The sequence below is a fragment of the Astatotilapia calliptera genome, chromosome 1 (genome assembly GCF_964374335.1).
Source record: "Astatotilapia calliptera chromosome 1, fAstCal68.1, whole genome shotgun sequence".
In the NCBI taxonomy this organism is placed as follows: Eukaryota; Metazoa; Chordata; class Actinopteri; order Cichliformes; family Cichlidae; genus Astatotilapia; species Astatotilapia calliptera.
Genome location: NC_137422.1, coordinates 31,748,537 through 31,768,701, shown reverse-complemented (window position 1 = coordinate 31,768,701; position 20,165 = coordinate 31,748,537).

Here is a 20,165-nt window from a genome sequence, read left to right as displayed (position 1 = left end):
TAAATCTCCCTAATACACGCGCTCCTCCTGGTAAATTACATTTTTCATCTGGGAGGGGCGAAATGGTATGTGGCTATGAGAACATGTTTGCATAATCCAAAACAGATTTTAGATAATCTGTGAAAGAGGCACAAATATGCAAAATAGAAAAACAAGCTAAGATAAACATGAACCCTTAAATAGGTTTGAAAATATCAATCTGTGACCATACTTGTCAGAGTGCTTCATTATAATCATTTGGCTTTTGCTATCAAACACTTCCACAAGTTTTTACACTGACCTTAATAACCCCACCCCAGCCCCACATTGGTCTTTTCTGTGCCAAGTTTCTGCTTGCGTCCTATGCTCTTTTCAAGTCAGCAGGCTAGATGACTCGCATTAATGGGCAAGTATTGTGTGAAGTTGGTAAGTTAGTATGTGGAGAAAAAAGAGAAGAACAAGCATTTTTAAGGCAAAGTCTGCTCCAGCCTAGCGATAATCCATTTCACTCCAGTATTGACAGTGACATGTAAAATTCCCATTTTGAGCAAACCAGAAAAACATAACTAATTTTAATAACTATTTAATTTACTTTTTATTTAATTTATTTATTTATTTTTTACTCAGCAAAGCCCATAAAAACCTGAGAGTATTTTAACAATGACTGTTGTATGTTCTACAAAATTAAGCTATAGGTCAATGTGGGTTAATTTCTGACAAAGCACCGTCAGGAACATCCATCACATGTGCACTTTACATTCAGGGCACTACTAATGAACATGGGTCTGCATGCGATGTAAGAGAGCATGAATTATTTTGACACTATATCAATGGCCTCTTTGTATAAATAGGAGCCATAACATTAACAACAACAACAACATTACAAACAATAATTTGCCCTCTAGTCTGACAAAAGAGCCAGCATGGAGGTGCCATTTGATGTGTCCCACGCTGGGCAGCTAGGGCTCATAAAACAAAGTCTTTGTAGCAATGGCTCAGAGTTCATACGAGGGGGACAATATACACACTTCATTACATTTCGTCAAAAGGCGCAATGAAATGTGTGTGGGACATTGTTTCTGTGCATGTCTCCCTCCATGGAATTTCAGATTGCTGATGTCGCTACAAGGTCTCTGCTAATGAGCTTTGTCAAAGACAATTAAAGACTTGGTGGAATGGCCAGTGAGGGGATGAAAAGCTGGCTTTGTGCAGTTTGGGTAGATGTTGCATTGCGACCCCTGATTCTTTCGGTACCCTGTGGTTGACCTGTGCTTCACGTCCAAAAACAGAGAAAAAAAGAAAAAAGAAAGAAATCCAGGCCTCTGTTGCATCATCAGTGCCATACTTGAGGCAATGTGATCTGCTTCAGCTCTCTTTTCCCTTTTCAAAAGTGTTCCCAACAGGATCCCAATGTACCAGACTAGATATTGAGCATGGCACAAACTGATATTAGTGCTGCCATTTCCCAGGGATGTGATTCTTTTGTAGACCTCATTTCACTTTTCCAAAGAGGGGTCTTCAAGTCTACTCTGGGTTGTTGAGTGTGGGAAAGCTGATGAGAGGCAATAGTTTCTGTTTCATCTCTTATCTCAGTTCACTGACAATCTGTTACTGCTTAATTGAATAGTGTGGAATAGTGAGGTTGCCCCCCCCCCAGCTCAAGTGATACTACACTACGAAGGTAAGAGTCTCACAGTAACAAAGCTTTACATCTTTGCTTTCATGGCTTCTCCTGCTTGTCTAGTGATTCTCCCTTGGTGTCGGTTACACTGCTAAACCAATGGGCAAGGTCAGTCTAATACCCATGATCCACTAGTAATACAGGAAAGAGTGCAAGTGGTACTGAGGGAATAATATGAGCTAAGAAGCCAAGTCAGATATCATGAGGTGGGAAAAAAATGAAATCAACCTTATTAAATTCTGGTAGAAGAAGTGCTTTAGTGTGTATGCATGTGTATTGCACCTATAGAATGCAAAACCTGTGTGTCCTTGTTCCTGTTATCTTCATTGTTGTTTTATGTTTGTCTGCTGGCCTGGCAGTTTTCTTTTTCTGACCTTAGGTCAGCATCACCAACATTAGAATAATCTTCTGTGCCATTTTAATGCCCTTTAATCATCCTCCACATCTCATTTTTTTAATCTCATGCTCTCCTTCTGTTTTTCTTCCTCTTTATGTTTGGCATCTGTTGGCCTTTTGTGCCTGCTGTTGACTTTTAAACAAGGTCCCTAATTCAAGAGTCTATAAAAGCCATGTAATAGCAGAAAATATAACACTAATTTTAGATATGAATCACAATATAGGTGTACATTTCTTTGAAGCACATGAAAGAATATTTAGGCATCCTTTGCTAGGCTGACCGATGCTCATGGAGTCTTCATCACTCTAGGTTTATATTACACTCCATAACATCTTTCTGCAATAGCCTATCTGAGCTTTGATCTCCTATAAAAAAGGTAAAGAAAAATCATAACAGTCACACTTTTAAGGTACATATTCATGTTTGATTTTGAGTGAATCTAATTAGCTCCTTCATGCATCATTTTCCAGCAGACACGATGTGACAAACTGCTCAGTATCACTTGCAGAAGGGCTTAAAGTTTATGACCAAATGGATAAAAAAAAAAGATTTCCCCAGTTTTTGGATGGCCTAATAAGCTAAATATTAAACTTAATTTTACTAGCTAGACAGAAACATGACAGCAAACAATGAATGAATAAAAAATTGACATTAAGTTATTCAACATTAAATTAGGTGAGTGATCTCTGACAACTAACATGAAGAGACAATGAGAATTTATTAGCTTGTGTATATGGTGTTGTCTTTGTATTTGACTGTAATTTTTTTTTCTACCTTTTAGATAGTGTTTAGATAGTGAACGTGTTTTGTTAGTTGATCTACCTGCGCAAAAAGTAAAGCAACTGTAACCTTTAACCTATTGTGAAGCTAGGGTCAAATATACATAAAGTTATATTAACACAGTGAGAAAAAAAAGTTTTAAATTACACTCCTGGTGCCAGAAGTAATCCGTCTTTTAGATGAGATTTCACTATAATAAAAATCTGTTTTGTTTCTTTAAAAAAACAACAACTCTAGAACAACCTATACAGAGACATGTTTTCAAGTTTTCATTACATGAACACAAACTACACACCTTGTCAAACTTTTTTTTTTTAAGGATAAAGCAGGATACGCTGTAGAAAGTCACAATATGTTCTTTTTTGCTGCGCTATGTAGGTGACAGACTGCAGAGGTGTTCATTTGGACTGCAGACCAAAACAGTGTTCAGCAACAGTATTCTGCAAAGCAGCAGCACTATCAATTTTCTTCAATTTATGTCTCCAATTTCCTGAGTTCAGCCTGTGCCAACACCACTGTAGAACTGACAGATGAAGTCCAGCATGTAAAGCCAGCAGCTTGTCTCTCTTACAGCAATTGACACGTTTTTTTCTTTTTCTTTTTCAGAGATATTCAGTACAATGAGTCGCAGTAGCACCTATAATGAACAGCTTCCTTCACCTGAACACAGAGTATTTCCACTACATTAGTTTCATTGGCATCATGCGGGCAGGAGGAAAACTCACAGCAGGGCTGTGTAACAGTATGGTGTCGACAGCACACTTCTCCACTGGGCTCTGCTTGGGGGCCTGCCTCTCTGTGTGAAGCTCCTGTGTAGGATTAGACACTGGTGTGCAAGTCAAATGGTTCCTAGCTAATGGAGTCTCCACACCTGCTTGATGTCTACATCGGCCCTGCTTACTGTTACTCATAGCGCTCATATATCAAGCAGACAAACGAAGGAATGCAGAGGCATTTCCAAGAAAAGTATCTCCATGATTACAGAATGTATCATTACTGTGACAATGCTGACCTCAAAAATCTATGCATGCAAAGTGGATAAAAATGACAGAAAGCCATGCTGAATACCTACAAGAAGGCTTCTGATAAAAAAAAAAAAAAAGCAATTTATGACACTAGACAGAGCCATATAGGCTCTAAATCAAATTATGTCCTATAAATATGTGCTATATGAAATGTGAAAAAATGTTTTTATTTATCATAAAACAAAGTGAATGGACTGTCATCAAGAGTCATCAATGAGTAGACTGTGAAACGTCACACAACAAGTGAGTGCAGTGGTTCAAAACAAGGCATTGTTGCTGCTGTGGCATGCCGGTCGTGACGTGGTTTCATACACTGGAGCAATAAGAGGCATCAAAGGGGCTATTGGAAAATGCTCAGCATGCAAAAAGATAAACAGCTGAAGGCAGAGTGAAAGAAAAAGAGTAAAAGAAAAGGGGAGGGGAAGAAGGTGCCACTCAGACCACACATTTTCAAAGTTCACTCTTAAACACAGTGTGATCATAAAAGCACGAGTTCCATTATTCACAGCAGGAATTCTCTCGCTTATAGCAAGCAGGTAAACAAGCCAAACCCTCGAGCTGTGTCAAATGATGGAGCATCATAATTATGCCCTTTTTATTGGCCATCTTATTCCAGCTATGACTGATGTAGCTCAGAACCCTAAAGTGTTTCCATTTGCACTTTCATGTGGCAAACGAGCAGAGAAGCCACAGCTCGCCTGCGTTTCAAAGGTAGACTTGACAAATATTTATGGCCTTATGCGAAGTCACTTTTAATCAGAGTTGGTGACCCGTTCCTTAGGAATGTGGCTGCTGCAACATGCTTATCTACTCCAGAATAAATGATCCTTCAGAGGACCCACTGTGCTTGCATTATGTGGTTGTCTAAAAATAATAACTGACACATTTCTTTAGAATCACTCATAATCAAGAACCCAGAGGAGGCAAATGCAAATTCCTGCTGTAACATGGCAGAAATAAATCAATGACCTCCCTCTACTGGTCAGAGGCCAAACTACAGTAGAGTGAATTACCAGCCCTCTGACTGTCTGTTTTCAAGAAGAGATGAGGAAAACACAGGAAAGGTGAGCCCGAGGTTGTCACTGATATATCATGCTAACATAAATCAGACGTTATCATTTTTGCTAATGTCTGATTTGGACAACTATTTAAAATATTGCATTTTGTTGTATGCGTTTTGAAATTTTGTTTTGTTAAAAAACAACAAAAAACCCCAAACAAGTCACACACTGAATTAGGAAAATTTTCTATTTTGTTTAAAATAGAAATTACAGACAAATGTTCCCAAAACCTTTAAAACGCTAAGATAATTTTACTTAAACATTAAGACAGGTCCTATTCACTTTTCAAAATATGTTTCTCTATATAACTTGGAAGCAGCTTGAGATATGATGTATGGCAAAAGAATCCAAGAGCAGATATGCTGATGAAGTACTATTAATAGAGACTACCTCAAACTCCCCGAGTTCATATCCAAGCCAGTCGAGGCTGTAATCCTATGGTTTAACTTTTTTCACTATTGTCCTCACATGACATCATACAATGTTCTGTGCTGTCTAGTTTGAAACCTAGATTTATGACACCAATATGTTCTTTTCCATGCTTTAACAGCCTATAAGGCAATATGGGAGGGCTCCCATAGTGAAAACAGATATTTTCCTCCATATTAGGAGTTATGGGGAGAGGGATCCTTAAAAATGAAAGCCATAAATCACTTCCCCCTGTGATTATACCATTAACAGGAGCATGGTTTTGTCGTTTAGTTCATGCTAATAGTTTGGGCTTGAGGTTGTGGCCATGAAGCAACATATGTTCCCATTTGCCAGCAAGAGGGACGCATTGCTAAAGCTGAGTTTGTCTTGGTGGTCCTGCGTTAGTGCTGTAGCTTTCTTAGGCTGATCACTGTAGATGTTGTCAGCATCTGCTCTGGATTTTGCCTTTATTTTTTACCACTGTCTTCCAGTTAGGTTTCTATATTGGGCCTGGTTGTGGTCTTCCAAAGAGACCCTCTGAAAAAACACTGGATGCCAGTAGAGTACATGTTAAATATGTTGCTAATTTTAAACTTGGCATAGTGGACTACGAAGCTGCCACTAGCTCACTGGAAGCAGGCGAGGTCAGCCCCACTGCGACCACAACCACAATACAAACAAAGCATATGGAACAGCAGCTTCCAGTGTATTACTGACAGTAAATGTTTAGAAAAAGAACTTTTAAAAATAACCCGGTGTAATAGAATTAGTGCGAGAGGGGCGCCTGGCAACATACCGATTTCAACTGTTACCAAGAAAGCGCTGCTGAAAACAGAACTCTGAAAATCCAACTTTGATAACCTATTTCACTGTGCATGCTGCAGCTGCCCATGGCTGCGAGTAAAGCAATAGATAGTGCCTGTGAACGTTTGGCAAAAGTGAAATGATTTGTATACATTTCTTACCTTGTCCAGCACAACATATAAGCTGCAAACACGCCGCGTGTGTCAGTGAAAAATCAATGCTATTACATAGATGTGCAAACTTTGCTTTGATTTGGATTTGCAGCTTCAGATTTTTGTGACAAGCAAGCAACTTTTATTTCATAGGTTTATGTCAGTCTGTGTGAGCTACGTGACAGTGTGAAACTCCTGGTGATATTCTCTGGTTTCTTTCAGCTGTTTCTTCTCCCTTTTAGCTCACTGGTGGTGACTAAAGTTACTCTGTTAAACAGGATGTTGTTGCTGGGCCCTGCTGCATCTGTCACCCATGGAACTGCAGTGACCTCTAGAGACAGTTCCCACCACATACAGTGTGACGGCAACCTGAAGTGTTTTGGCAAAAATTAAGTGAGGTAGGAATGTGTTTCTGTGTACGTAGATGGGTGCAGGGGTATATGACAGAGCGAGAGAGCGAGATCACAGACCAGATGCAGACTGCTCGAGGGCCAAGTCTAGATGCACTGTTAAATACACGTGCACAGGTTAAGACTAACATGCGTACACATTAAAAGTTCATTCGAGCACACACAGTTAAACAAACAGAAAATGACAAGAGCCTGGGCCACCCTGCAGATCATCCTGATCAGTGTGGGAGCCACGTCTTCTCTGATCTAATATGTTTAGCAAACATCCATTTATTCTCCCCAATCAATAACACAGAGCACCATGTGTTTATGACTCTGCTTTAACTCACTCAGTTCATCTGCAGTTCATCCAAGCTTAAACACTGCTCTGCTCTCTTGCCTGCTTCAGTCAATGATCAGTTTATCACTTTTCTTTCTCTCGCAGATTTTGGGGTATGCTGCTATGTTTTCAGAAGAAATGTGTCCGTATACATCTGTGAGTTAAAATCTTTGACACCACCACTGCGGTAGGAGAAAAGCAAAACTGCATTTTACGCTTCCTTTTAGCAAATAGAAAATGTTTTGATAAGGAAGCAGATGAAGACATACACATTTCCAAGCTCATTTTGATGTGCAAAAGCGCCACGCCAAGAGACAGAGTGTAACCTTCAGTTGCACTATGAAAGTAGAAGGACTCTAGCTGTAAAAAACAATTTTACGGCATCTTCAGACACGCTGAACGATTCACTACGGAGACTTTACACCCCCCAAATTCCCAAGGTATAAAATTATCCTGAATAAAATGTTCCAAAACATGGATGTGAATCAATATCAGATGCAGGCTGACTTTCATTTGAGGAAAACCAGCGCTTACTTTAACTCTAGGCTGGTCAACATAGAGTATCTAGTACAGAATAGAACACATTCACACCACCAAGTGCAGTAAACATATTTTATATGGGTAGTTATTATTGTTATTATAATTATCATTCTGTGTGTACCATAAAACCGGATGATGGAGAATATATGGATGGTTGAGGCTGCAAATAACAGTTGTGGTGGAGGGCTGTAAAGCTGTCCCTTCTCTTCTGTGGTAGAATAAATAACATGCATGTGCTGCATGTGCATTTGCATTTATCAAAAATCTTCTTTCTTCTGTGAGGTCAATAGGTACGATGACACTAAGATATTTATTTGTCTTTACTGCAGCTTAAGAGTAATCAAGTCTCAATTTTTATATCAAAGAAAATCCTTATGTGACAGATGGAATATAAATTAACATAGTAGAAAGCTAGACAATATATATATCCCAGGTGTGATTGTGTTCAGTACTGTTCTTGTGTGTGTATTAACGGTGCAGTATGTGTTTCCCATTAGCAATGTACAGTATAGCAAGGGGCCGATGCACAGATGCCCTGAGTGGTGCCATACGGCCGATGGCTCATTAGAGCTCAGATGGAAGACATGAATCAAAGGAGGAGAGGAGAGGAAACAATCAATCTGCCTAATGGGAATCCCCTGTGAGGAGGCTGGACCAGCGGTCCCAGTGCAGCTGTAGCCGATTTTATATGTGACCTCCCAACTTAAACGACCCACCAAAATGTCCCCACTGCTGTCGTTGCCACCACCACTGAAGAGCACGGGACACACACCAAAAGGCACAAGGCCCCACAACAAGCTATTAGCAAAAGGGCCTCCCACAGAGTATGTGTGCGGTGATGTGGTTTTCCTAGACTTGATGTTTTCATTCATCTCCAATAGCCTCCTGCATGTGTTGTCCATATCCTTTCTAGCAGCGTATGACACCCAGCTTGATGTGGGGGAAGGAGTAATCAAAGAAGCAACAGGGACTGGATTTATAGCAAGGAGGTTGCTTGTGTCCTAGGAGATACACAAATAGAATGTTTACTGTCAACGTGTGAGGTTGTGGCCAAGATTAAGACATCATTGTTGTGGTACAATATAACTAGTACTTCATGGGGTCAAGGTTAGGTTTGGTGCCGTAGTTTACCTGAACTTCCCCCATTTGCTCTTAAGTCTTCAGGCAGCTTTCAGAAGCTTTGATCTGCCACACCACATGCTCTCTGCCTGCAGAAGACTACTTATCTATTCAGTGTAGAGTTGCCAGAAGCCCTTTAAGAATCGAGTTATGCTAAATAGAGGTTGATTTAAACCAGAGGTTGACCTCTGACCTTAGCTTAGAGGATAATGTCCCAGGCAAGGAGAGCAAAGTCCTGTTACCGTCCATGAATCAGGCCCCCACCGACATTATTTCAAAATTGCTTAGTTGCATGGAACTCCCTTTAGTGCTGAACGGACTTTCATAAAATTGATTTTCTGAGTACACCCTTTTAGCAGCTATAAGCTTGAAATATGAACCCTTCATTGCTGAAAGCATTTCATTTTTTTTTGCCCCTGTGACTAATGATCCAGGGAAGAAGTGTGTTTGAAATTCTCCTCAGCAGCCATTTCCATAATTAAACACTGCTAATTATAGAGCTTTGGCAGACTTTAAACAAACAGGCCCAGTTGCCGAGCATGCTTTCACATCTTCCATTTGGAAATTTATGCAAATTGTAGCCATATCATGTGTTTTCCTAGAAGAAACTGACAACATAAAGACACATTGCTCACGCTCGCAAAGATCAGACAGAGAGTAATGGTGAGAAGGAACTGACAAGCAAGCCAGCAGCGGATTGAAGGAAATACCCTGCACAGGTATGATGTTCTGCACAATGAGGATCAAAGCTTCCAAAGTATCAGATGACTGAATATATTCGCATACATGTGTGCATACATGAATATGCATTCATTCATTACTATGACCACCCTATGGTAGTAAAACGCCCCTGTCTTGGGCAACAAACATTTCTGCATTGTTGATTCTAGTGCTATGATACTGCTTGTCAATTTATCAGCCTTTGACAGCAAGCCACTAGAAGCCATTATATCAAACAAATGAAAATTATATATGAAGATTAACATCAAGTCATTTGTTAGGGAGAAAATAATACCGCTGGAAATAAACAGGGCACAGAATTGAGAGCTATGCTGCCAGTAATTCACACATCAACAGCATTTAAATTATTAAAAAGATTGGAAATCATAATTGGCCATATATTTTTCGCATTCTTCTCCACACAAATGACTCGCCTGGGGTACTTGACATTCAACGGTGGTTTGTAATGTAAATGACAGAATGTATTTTCTCCATATCTTAACAGCGGATGGAATGATTGACTACTGAGTATAAGCAAGCTACAGGTGTGGGTCAATTATCATTTGAATAATCGAGCACCAGTGGCTGCCTGGTTTGACTGTGAAGTGTGACACATTTTTATCTCTATGCATTTCAATGAAGTCAGACTGGTACATAAAAGGTTATCACCTAGGAAACATATTTGCCTAGGCGCAAGTTAAACAGGCAAGTGAGATCAGCATAGATATTCAATTTAACCAGTCAACCCTGACCTATAAATATTTCAACAAAACCCAATGAGGACCCCTCCCTCCTCCCAACCCCCTACTTTCCTTCTTTGATCCAATTCCATTTCAGCAGCGGGAGATACGAGGGGAGAGAAAGAGGAAGGACGTGGGGGAAAGAGGAGAGAAATGAGAAAAGAAAGTCAAACATATTGTAGCTTATCTATTAAGTGAATTGTTTAATGCATCTGCCATCTTCTCACCCTAGGGAAGAGTGCAGAGTGAGAGGGGAGAGAGGGGACAGATTTACACTACAGGGCACTAGTGGCTCTAAAGCTGAGGAGGAGGCATAGACAAATCTATGGTTGTGAGCTGACAAATCTGGCCTGACACAGTGCTCTGTAGCAGGTAGACTCAGGAGATGGGCATTAATCACAGCGTGTGCTCTGCTGAGAGCACAGGCACACTGGGGACACCTCAAAGTGAGCTGGAGGTTATACAGGCGAGGGGATTAATCAATACAGCCCGAGCACTTAAAGCCCCAATGGTACCAAGGTACAACACAGTCACCCTGGCCGGCTTGTTCATACACTCGCTCACAGATACATGGAAGCAGAAGCACTCACGCACACCTGTATATTTCCCATCCAATAATGTGTAAAATGCATTCAAAGTTAGAGCTCTAAGCAGCTTCATGTGCATTCAAGAACATTTAGGCAACTCAACGCCATTTCTGACCACTTGTCAGGAAGTGTGCGATATATGTCCATATAGAGAACAAAAGTTAACGTAACTGACTTAACTATTACATACACCGCCTTAACATCTTTTCTGTAACTAAACTAAAACTGTTTGAGCGATAAGAAAATGGTTAATAGACTGGTTCTTATATAGTGATTTTCCACTCTCCCTGAGCACTCTATAAAACTTGCCTCATTCACACGTGCACTTTTATTTATGCTTTTTCTGCGTAAGTGTTTTCTATCTCACATTCTCACACATTCATTCTCCGATGGATGCATTGGAGAGCAACTTGGGGTTAGTATCTTGCCCAAGGACATTTGGCATGCAAAGTGGAGCAGCTAGAGAGCAAACCACCAATCTTCCAATTAGTCGATGACCTGCTCTACCTCCTGAGCTACAGCCACCCCTAAATGAAAACCTAACTGAAAATTCTTCATTGGAGCAGAAGCTACTTCACATACAGAATTTCATTTCATAACCTTACCTCATCTTAGGGGTGGGCACAAGACCTAGAATGCCACACTGTGCTGTAATTACACCATTTCCTTGCCACACCAAGCTGGAATAGTGGGGCAGGTTGCTAGATAACTGCAGTTACCAATGTGCAACGAACCCCTAAAACCGTCTCAAATGATGTGTCGATGGCTAGTGCCACCCCAATCCTCACTCTTTGTAGGAGTCTGCCACCCAAAGAGAACTTGATCAGCAGCTTTGGCCTGACAGCAGATCTGTTAGACCCCCCCTCCCCACTTCATACAGCTAGTAAGCAGACAGTGTAGCAGGAGGTGAAAACTCTAGCTATTTGTCAACGTGGCGCCTGTGTCAAAATGTCAGGCCCGGGGACATTCCCTGTGCAGCTGGGCTGTTAGCTAAGGAGACAGGCCGTATGGTCGGATCAGGAGCATGCTGTCAACGACCAGTCAAACTGCCTGAGACCAGCAATCAAGAAGCGTTTTCCCTTTCTCACTCCCCCTCTTTATCTATCTATCACAACTCTCCTCCATGTGCTCAGTGTGACTCTTATCTATCCGCATTTTTTTTCTGGCTCTCCCTCTGTCTTTTGTTGACTCTCAGCCATCATCCTCAGCCTCTCCATTTTTCAAATTTGAATATTTTGGTCCTCCACATTTTCATAACAACCCATTTCTCTATAAAAAGATACATAAAGGCGATAAAGCCAACCTTTTCTAGCTGTTGGTAGAATGCATTGATGTCAGTCATTTCATCTGTCTGTCAGTGGTACACCCTTTGCAGGGACTTGGTCTTTTTAGTTCGTTAACCTGTTCCTCATCACCGACTATCTTTGTCTGCTTCAGGCACTCTTGGAGCAGCTCATCTCAAGTGGAATCTTCCTGATGTATTCATGGATGTTCTGTATTTCTTCCTGACTCACTAATTCTTGCCCTGCGTCTTTCAGTTGCTTCAGGGTGTTGGACTTTGGGTGGAGACCTCCATGAACTGTGAGGAGTTTTCGTGTCTTGACAGCAATGGGATCTATCACCTCCTGTGGCCAGCTGGGTATCCGATGACTAGTAGAATGTATGTATTGATAGCTCAGATTTTATTCCTAATGCTGAAATCTTCTCATCAGCTGGCTTACCTTTTCGAGGTATTTTCCTTGGCTGTCCAAGGGCCTTCCATCATCATCATGGTTTACATTTTCCTCTTGGAATCTCAGATACTAGGACACCAGACACTACTAGCTATCCTGTATGCCAGCTATCTTGCTTCTGACCTTCCTTCCTTTGTAACCATTTGTCTACACTTATTTGTCTACATCACAAATTCTGTTGATGTGGATCAGTAACACATTATCTTGCTTACTTCTGGCATACTGCTTGATGTTATCCATGTGCAGGAGAAGAATGATGGTCAATACACTCCTGAAATAAATACGCATCAGCTCTTAGTGATAGCTGGCTTGTGGCTTGAGGTCTATGCAAAACAGCATAGACTGCAATTGATTGTGACATGGAGTTGGCCCCTAGTGTTGTCCATCATAGTCCCACTGAGTTCCTGATGAATGTTATTCATATATTATTAGCTTTGTATAGTGCCAAATACTCAAGTATCCATTTATGGGGGACTGAGTTGCAGGCTTACTTATAGTCAATTCAGGTGGTGCCCAGGTTTATCTGACTGGTCTCAGAGTTTCGGTATACTGCTCTGTCAACCAAAAGCTGGTGCTTCCACTATCTGCCATTATTTTCAGTTGCAATTTGAACAGCTGTCATTTGTTTACACATGTGCCTAATCAGGCTGGTTGGTAGGTTATTATGTTTGCTAAGACAAGTTTCTGTATTTCTGAGAGGAAGATAATTGGCCAGTAGTAAGATGATGCCATAACCTTGTGGAGATCCCTCATGATCAGAATTATTTTGTCCTATGTTAGCCAGTTAGCAGGTACGGTTAGCTTCTTTAGCCAGTAAGCATGGATTATATCAGGTGCTAGTGCTGTCCAGCTCTTCATTCTTGCGACTTATGTTATTATGATGTCTGCCTTTGTGATGTTAACGGGTTCTTGTTCTAGGAGGTTTCTGTAATCTACTTTTGGGTCCACCAGGCACTTGGTGTTGTGCAACACCTCTTTCTCCCAGATGTTTTCCGAGTATTGCCCAGTCTCACCTTTATGTGGGTCTGCTCTCATACTATTGTTCCCTAGCATCTGAGAGTACACTATGTATGGGCCATCGGAGAACAGGCCATTAGTTCTCTTCGCCTCCACTTCTCTGGTATATCACTTAAGCCTAATACTGTGAGCCTTTGTTTTGTAGTTTCTAGAGCCTCAATTATGAACATTATGTTGTACTTCTTATCCACCCAGGACTCGTCTCTCTCTCTGACATCGTTTTGTACCTGTTAGCCAAAAGTTTGTTTTTTTTATATGTGTATCTAAGATTACAGTGGCAGTGTCATTTATGGGCTCGTTGGTTTCAGTGATACTGAGGATTTTAGTGGTAGTGGTCTGATTATCAGCGAACTCCAGTTGTGTGACTATCTTGAGTCTGGCTGCAATCTTTATCCTCAGCTGAGTAGAGGGACCTGTTGTTGCAGGTGGTTGGGCATCATGTAGTTCAGTTACACTGCTCACGTCTAATACGGTCAGCTCATTATGTCAGTATTGCACACTATTGTCTTGATGCATGCTCAGTCATCCGGGTAAGGAAATCCCCAAAAGTTGATGCTGTTCATCTGAACAGCTTCAACTTTTTTGGGCTTGCTCACTATTGGTCTGGATCTCCCTGGATCCCCAGCTATTGAGCTCACTCATCTACGTAATGTTTTTTTTTTGTTTTTGTTTTTTTAATGAAATGGAGGTTTAGTAAATTGTTGAGTAGCTTTTCATTCAAGTTTCAAAATATTATTCATAGATAGTGAATTCTGTTTTGTCTTTTGGACGTTCATATGTTTTCGAAAACAACTAGAAGGGTTAAAATCTCACATAGCAAAATAGTAAACATATTTGTATTTGCTCAAAGAGACAAGTCTAGGGGTGATTTCATTGTCTATCAGCCTGGATGAGATGCACTCTCCCTGGAGAGTACCAATCTCAAAAGATTAAGTGCTGAAATAACAACAACAGAAAATCAAATCAAGTAACATATGAAACGTGAAAAAACAACATTAACTGTATTCATGAGCGACAAATTCATTACTCTATCTTTTCTTAAGCTTCTTTGACTTGGCTTTTACAAGGAGAGGGTGGAGGATTTACTGTGGCAAAATGCAAACAGGGTATTTATGGGTCAAACACAGCCTAGCTGGCTTTATGGCAGATTATACCCTTTTTTTCCCTAAAGGGAGCACAAATTCGGTTCGATAGTTGTTTGATAACACTTTACCGCATTTAATTCGTAATTATTTTAGGTCATATGGTCCAAATGCTTCAGGAGTCAGAATGGTGCAAGTCTGGGGGAGGTTGGGGATGACAATAATGACATGGTAGTAATTGTTTGTGTGTGGGTGTGAATGTGTGTTGTTTCTCTTACTCAGGCTTGCCTACCTCTCCCCTTTTCTGTCCATTTTGTTTTTCTTATCTTAACACCCCTCCCACAGTCCATCTGGTACCTTTTGCTCCCCCTAAGAACATGGGCCGGTGGAATTCCCTGGCCTAATTAATGAGCAGACACTCACAGACGGCCAAAGGCTCACATGTCTGTCTCTGTGCACCTCCTTGCCTCAGGAGGCCCTTTATTGAAAAGGGAAATAAATTAGATCAACTGGACAGAATGTACCAGCCAGCAGCATGAAATGTCACACACAGTTTTTGAAAGGCAATTATGCCCTTTTATACTGAAGTTGCTGACTGTCAATGGTTTGTGATTGTCTTTCAAACCTGAACAGATGAAGTGTTTCTTTGTTTACTCTAGAATTGCTTTCAATATCTGTAACACTGTAAAGATTTTTTTCTATATGCTTTGAAAGGCTAGAGTCTAGATCCTGGACAGAACATGTTTATCCAAAGACTGATGGATAATTATATAAATTCTAATTTTGAAATGCTACAGTAGCTATGAGGCCACCCACACAGTCACACTGGGATCTAAAATTATGTCAATAATTTCATCACCCTCTCCCTTCCCCAGTGCCAAACAAGTAATCGAGAGCTCTCAAGAAAAGAAAGAGTTGCAGAAGAGTGACGGGCAGAGGGCTCTCTTGCAGTTTGTCTGGCAGAGTGAAAATGTACAAGAAAGTGTGTTTGAAAATATTTGCCTTTTTCTTGTCTCCTTTTGAGTTGTGACATTATTAGTCATGTGGTACATCAATCATGCAGTGAGTTAATGACACATCCAGCCCATGAATCTTTCAGCTCCTTTCCCCAACTTCAACAAGGCATGCTGGGGCTGTTCCTGCTCAGCAGCTGCTGGAGTGAGGCTGTGCCGGAGCCCGGGTGTATTTGCCAGCAACAACACTTTGATCTCAGCTTGTGGAACAGATAGCTGTGAGGCTGGGCCTGAATCTGGCTAGGCTGGAGTCTGGATGGTTTGCTGCACAGTGCATACACAGGAGGCCCTTTCCCATGAGCCCTCTTCCTTCCTTCCTTACTACAACATGCACTCCATTTGACCAAAAACTGACCAAAAAAGTACAAATTAAAATACACAATATTTTCCTCAGTGTGGCACTTGTGATATCACAGTTTCATATCTGTGCAAAAAGCTTGTGCTGGTGATTTTTATAACCTACACCGTAAGGTTGCTGCAATAATTAACCAATTGTAGAATCTGATATGTCCATGATTTTTGCAATGAACCCTCAGGCCCTACTTCCTATCAGTTTTCTGAAGAAGCCAGAATCTGGGAACAGCCGGCTCCATTCACACTCTCTGGGCAGTTCCACTGACATACTTTCCCTGCTAATGGGGCCACCTGCAGGTCTGCACAGGGCCCAGTCCGGACAGTGTCAGAGGGGAATGCAGACAGAGCAGGCGGTGACGTGGGCGGGTGGTGGTGCAGGGCATCTGTGACTGGCACCAGCATAAGAGCTCTTTCATTTCCCCCTGTTCTGATGAGTGCCATGGGCACACACACAAAGCCAGGCGCTGCTACAGGCCAGGGCACCAACACATGTCAGGAAATACTTTCTCTGTGATCTGAGTGAGCAGGGCCCAAGTTAATGCTCCCCTGACGTTTGGACAGCAGAGTAAAAGCTGCAGAAAATGTAAAAAAAAGCAAAGGACCATGCAGAAAACACAATGGAAGGCCAATAATTTTACTCTTTTAAAACACTAACATCCATTGTAAATAAGTTGATTTTGAGTGCTAGATTCACTCAAGCATCAATTATTTGAATTAGTTGATTTGCACTTTATCTAAATCCAAGTTCCTTTTTCTGACATTAAAACACATTTTGAACTGCGTTTTAAGAAGCAAAATTAATTTTTTCCACTGTGTTTTTTCCATTATTCCCATTATGTCGATGTATATAATATGATTTGATGTGATACCGACAACCATGTTCTATACCCATACATGCACTATATCTATCATCATACAACACATGGTTAGGTTGACAACTACTTTGGACAGATGCAATTCAATTTTGCTGTTTACCCAAAATCATTTCATTTTTACGTTTTTTTTAACATAGTGATTCGCCAGAACCCTTTATTCCACTGTATCCCACCACCCTAACATCACCACCTGTCTACACATCCTCCTTTTATCCCTCACAATCACTGATGCTTTGTTACTGCATCATAAACATATCTTGCTGTTATTCTTCTTGGGAGATTTTGATGCTGTATCATTCATTATGATACAAAGAGAAGATATTGTGGTGTGCAGTAAATTAGTAAAACTACCAGCAGACATACTCTGATGATGCAATACATAATACAAAAGGAAATGGTATAACAAAATATCAATATCCAGTCAAATCTTGTCATCTAAATGTCTCCACATATTCTTTGCACTATAGTGACAGATCAGTGGATATTTGAGTAGTAGCAACATGAACATTATACTCAGGTTCTGTGGCACCAAGGTGTGAATGTTTGAACCTAATCTAAGTTAAACTCTACTGAATCTAAGAGCTATAATTTAAAACACTGGGTTGATACTATTTATTTCAGTCTGCTTGATTACAGACTGCTGTTACAATAATTTAGTGCTAAGTTGAATATTTAAAGCAATAATTACTAAAATAAAGTTCACAGTAGAAATCTTGCACATGGCAGCAATGAGGGGCTCTCAATTAACAAAGCCTGGGAACGCCTGCTGCCTGGGGTGTAATTTCCCTAAACACCATCTTTAGGAGTTAAAGAGGGATTGTAGGGAGAAGACCCTGCCCTGAAGCAGCCGGGAAAATTTATAGGTTTACTTTCCCCATTACATCAGAAAATAATTAGGTTTTGAAAGTAACCTTGTAATTTTATTGGCTGATGAAGTCCATATATCTGTTTTCACCCTTTTGTCATTTTGAACATTGCAAATTTTAGAAAAGTAAACCTCTCTGATTGTATATGTCCAATTAGATATTTACATTCTTCTATGCAATAATATTGCAGATGGTGAGTGATGTTACAGCATATAAGAGTTATAATAGAATAATCATTTTATTCTGTGTATTAGGAATATGAATATGGATGCAGTCTTTTAACTTAACTAAAAATAGAAGGCAGGTTTTTTGCATGTGATGCGTGCCTATGTTTTATCTTGCTGTCTGACATTTAGTCCCCCGTCACGTTCATAACCAACTTGAAAGAATATCATCTTTACAGTAACAATTTAAAATGATTAAATCTCTGAACTATAATTCTTGTTGACAGAGTACTAAGCACATATATGGCGATACACGGTTCACAAAACAGTGCATCAGAGTGGAAACCTGACTCTCCATTCAGAACAAAGTGGAAAAACACAGGCATAGTTAAAAGGGATTCGAAAGGAGAACGATTTAGAAATTCAAGGGGATCAAATGTTAGCTTTATTAGGAGCTCGAGCAGCAGGGCTGGGCGTCATGAAAGCCTGGTCTGTGTTGGGCCCAACTGGCCAGGTCAGGCAAGACACGCACTGAGAGAGAGCACTCAGGCCTGGAGGAGCCTTCACACCATCGACCGAATCCTCAGGGATCATCCCACCCTCCTCAGCCTCAGTATACAGCTGAAGTAATGTCTTTTTCAACAGGTACAGTGAGTGGGAGGCAGCCAGGTAACTCAATGCTGATGGGATCGCTCAGCCTCTCTGCAGGCAGGGCGGTCATTTTTTGTGATCATCGTGTTAGCACGGTCACTTATGAGATGGCAGGCTTTTAAGTAAATGGGCTAAATGAACGGGAAAAGCATTGCTCTGAGCAGCAAATGCAGGTAACGACAATTCAGGTCAAAGATTATTTTGCATCATGCAGGTGTGTGGGGAACAAATTCAATTTTGACAGCAAGGACAGAGAGTAAACCAGGCCAAAGAGGATATCATTTATTATTACAAGGCTTAGCCAAAGCAAATGCTCCCCCACAGAGAACCGCAACAATGGCCTTAATTACATTTTTTCCTCCAACCCCACCTCAAAGTAAAAACATGGATGACAAATTTGGCATTGGGATTCTGGCTCATGGCTACTCTATGTGCCAATTTCACTTTTTTGCTTGTTGCCAAGACAAATCATATTAACACATTACTAAAGAATACTAAAACCTTTTGGCAAGCCACCAGCCTACCGATGCCAGTAAACTTCATTAAAGCGAAAAATGCTTTTAGGAAACATTTTCTCAGTTGCAATTATAAATAAGTTCCTTGAAGGAGCTCCCGTCATGGGTGGGCTAGCAGCCCAGGGGCCATTGGCTTCCAGACAACTGATCACTAGTCTGAATAGAAAGCAAGCCCAGAGAGCCAGCTCAAGTAACTGCTTTGTTACTGAATAAATGTTGCTAATATCAAAGTTCACAAAGGACCATTTGTCAACATGTTTCTGCAATAAAGCTCTATAACTATGGTGATGACAGGCTAAAAGACTTTAAAAGAAAGTCAGCCCATTGGGGAGAGGAAGATAGTTGGCGTGACACTAAACAACCTTGGTGGAGACCGGTTGTGCTTGGATCGAGCAGCACAAAAGACTACTTGAGTGCTTAATTCAGTACCAATTTGTAAGGTAATATGGCTATTTGGGGGTTTTTGAGTAAAACAATCCATGTGAATCTCACATATTCCTATGAAAGTCGGACATGTCTACCTGACACCAAAAGCAATGAAAAAGACAATGTCCCAGAGTAGCTTTCTCTAATTAAATCTAACTAAAACACACTGAATATTCATTTAGGTGTCTGGCAATGCTTGTTTTTTTTTCCATTGTTGCCTCCTTATACACCCAAGGGGCATGGGCAGGCACAAAATAATACATTAATTTAGCTTTAAACGGCATTATTTATTTTTTCATTTATTTGCCAAAGGAGCACTCCCAAACCTGGAAAACTTTCACATTTTACCTCCTAATAAGCACTCTCCTGAGAACAGGATTTAAAAAAGAAAAAAGAAATAAGCTTGCAAATAAGTAAATTTGACAAGATTACAGTGGCCTACATAAGATGCATTATTACACTCCTAAATAAGGTAATAGTTTATGTTTCTAGTGTGACCTATCAGGAAGTTTAGAGTGTATACATCATGGATGTATATACCTTCAAATGTAAGAAAAAAGTATTTTCTTAATATTTTTCAGATTTTTCAAAACTAGCTTTGTTAAAAAAAAATGTTTTCTTCAATTAAAAAAGAACTTTTTTTCATATTCTCATTTGACAAAGAGAGCTACTGAGTGTTGAGACCCACAGATCCATCTACCAAGCTTTTTTCATCTGCAGCTGGCCTCTTGAGATGGCTATGAA